The sequence below is a fragment of the Temnothorax nylanderi genome, unplaced genomic scaffold (genome assembly GCF_030848795.1).
Source record: "Temnothorax nylanderi isolate EJ_2023f unplaced genomic scaffold, tnyl_v1.0 TNYL_tig0021_pilon, whole genome shotgun sequence".
Lineage (NCBI taxonomy): Eukaryota > Metazoa > Arthropoda > Insecta > Hymenoptera > Formicidae > Temnothorax > Temnothorax nylanderi.
This window is the reverse complement of record NW_027249083.1, coordinates 2,015,815-2,018,447: the sequence shown is the minus strand read 5'-3', so window position 1 is coordinate 2,018,447 and position 2,633 is coordinate 2,015,815. Positions and strand designations below refer to the sequence as shown.

Here is a 2,633-nt window from a genome sequence, read left to right as displayed (position 1 = left end):
GGTGGTCTGACTCGAATCTTAATTCGTACGTATCTCCTCGTACGTGTAGTTGTATTCGAGTTTTCGTGTGTGATATACAGTGAAAGAATGTTCGGACGAGATCGTCTCTCCCGCGACGCCCGCGTCAATCCTTTTTCTCGGGAGACGAAACGGGTGGCGCGTGAAGTTGGCGCCGCGATTCTCCGAGTCTTTCCCGCCGTAACGTTCGTGCCACTTCGTGTAACGTCGCCGATGTCGAGCGGATCGTGTCTCTCTTCCGCGCGATCGTGTATGTCTCTCTCGCTCCGTTGTGATAGTAAAGCCCGCGTCGATTAACTCCGGGAGTGCGTAAAGTGTTGCGTGTTACTTCGGTAATTAGCACGCGCGATCGTAATTAGCCTCTCTTTCGCGAGTGTTGCGTCGAACGTACGGTTGTGCTAGTGAGAAATGGAGGGACCTGAGAGGAGGCGGCGGCCTGGGAGGCATCGGGCGACGGCGTACCAACACTTCTGGTAAGTGTTACTTTTTATTTTTTCTAAAGATATTATAAGAATCCCTCTTTTCGTTTATTCTTCAGTTGCTATATTAAACCATGATTCGGAAGTTAAATTAGTAACAAGAGAAATAATTTGAAAAGTTCCATTAAAGTTGATTTTAACGTAAAGAAATTTTTCAAAGTAGTAATTAAAAAAAAATTAAATTGAATAACGAATAAGATGTTTGATGCGCGTGACAATTATTTAATCGATTCGATTATTTTTATGTTACAGAAAATATCCACGCGGGAAAGAGCATCAGCTTTGCATCGAGAAAACACGAGGGACATCTCGAGCAGCCTGAGAGGAGGTGGAGGCCTAGGAGAGGCATCAGGCGCCGGCGGAGCAACATGCGGTAAATATAATTTATTTATACATATACATATATCATATCTTACACGGATGGGTCATTTACTTTTTAACCGGATAGTTATTCAGAAAATAAAGTTACAGAAAAGAGTTTTATTTTAGAAATTCTATAGAAGCTTATGTTCAATGGATAGAGTATTCTTAAGAAATTACAAGATTATTTCATTAAATTTGCTTAATAAACAATAATATAAAATTAGTGTTTATATAGTAATCATTTTTTGAAATATTGACTGTCTCTCTTTTCTCTTGTACCCTGCTTTAATTCGGATTCTACATTTGTTTGTTACAGAATCATCGTAGCGACGTTGCAGAATAACTCCGCTGTTGCGCATCGGTCGGTGAGTGATGATTAAAATTTTATGATTAAGGTAACGAATTTATGACAATTACGTCAAATATATTGCAGAGTCAAGTTATCACAATAAATTATTACATATATTACGTTTCATAGATTCGTTGTCTTAAAATGGAATGACTGGGTCAGATTAGGATTTAACATTTAATCCTGGATAAATCACATAAATTGATTTATCGTACATTTTGTCATTGTAAATTCCATCCCAAATATTTTTCAGGATTAAGTGTTACATAAATTGGTGCAAGAATGCAATATATACGCTTAGAGATGCTTTTAGCCTGCATATATCACGATTGAATATAAAAAGTACCTTGCATTATTTAAATCATTTATTGTTATGTATATACAATATATTTAATATATTTTTTACGTAATCTATTTAATAAAATTGTGTGTGTTCACGATCATCATTTAAAATTATCTGTTCCTATAACGCACCAATTTTAGCCTAAGCTTTCACGATCTATTCATATGTAGGGGGAGACCGGGGCTAAACCGCCAGTTTTTTTTCGGTGCCGATTTTTAACAAGAAAATAAATAATTTTAGTTAATGTGGTATACCACTGTAAAGAGTGAACCTTTAGCTACAAAATTTATATAGGAAATTCTTATCTATGTTGCTTTGTTTAACCGGTATAGAGCAAAAACGACAACGGTGGAAAAATTGAAATCTAAAAAATGCCGGGGTTGAACCGCCACCCCCCGGGGCTAATCCGCCATACTACATTTTCAATACATATACGTACATCCAATCCTGAAAAATGATAGGATACATTTTAATAATTGTTTTTTAAGAGAAAAATATAAAAATTTATTTAAATTTTTATGCAAAACATTATTAAAAATAATTGTTAACCTATTCCATAAAACAATTTAGGCACATAAATACAGAGGTTAACTAAATCGTAAACTCCCCAACGGCACGTCACATTGTCAACGCGGGCAACCACGGGGAATACGCGTGACGGCGTTCCGGTGCCATAGGATCAGCGCGGACCCTCGAGCAACCTAACCAAGCCGCGTTTCTCGCGGGGGAGCGATAAATAGCGACAGGGGGGTTAGAAAAGCTCGCGGTGGAGCGCGACCATTTTACCGACTCGACGGCGTCTTCGCGCCGATTCCTCGACGCGCCGCCGACGACGACGACGGCCACGACCACCACGATGACGACGGCCACGACCACCACGACGACAACGGCCACGACCACCACGACGACGACGACGACGACGATGACCACCACCGACACCACCACCACTACAACGGCGGCGACAATGACGCCGAGACGATGCGGCGAACGCTGGACGATGCGGTCGCACACGCGACTGTCACTGACACAACGACCAACAACGACGATTTACCGCGGCCGGGAGTCGGGACGATCTACAGCG

The 2,633-nt window shown here is 40.8% G+C and overlaps 1 long non-coding RNA gene across 1 annotated transcript; it reads left to right on the top strand.

Moving 5' to 3' along the window:
- The first annotated feature begins 407 nt into the window (after positions 1–407).
- LOC139769232 (uncharacterized) lies at positions 408–1,554 on the top strand. The gene is made up of 3 exons (XR_011717507.1): positions 408–491; positions 750–870; positions 1,177–1,554. It is a non-coding gene; the product is annotated as an uncharacterized lncRNA (long non-coding RNA).
- The last annotated feature ends 1,079 nt before the right edge of the window (positions 1,555–2,633 follow it).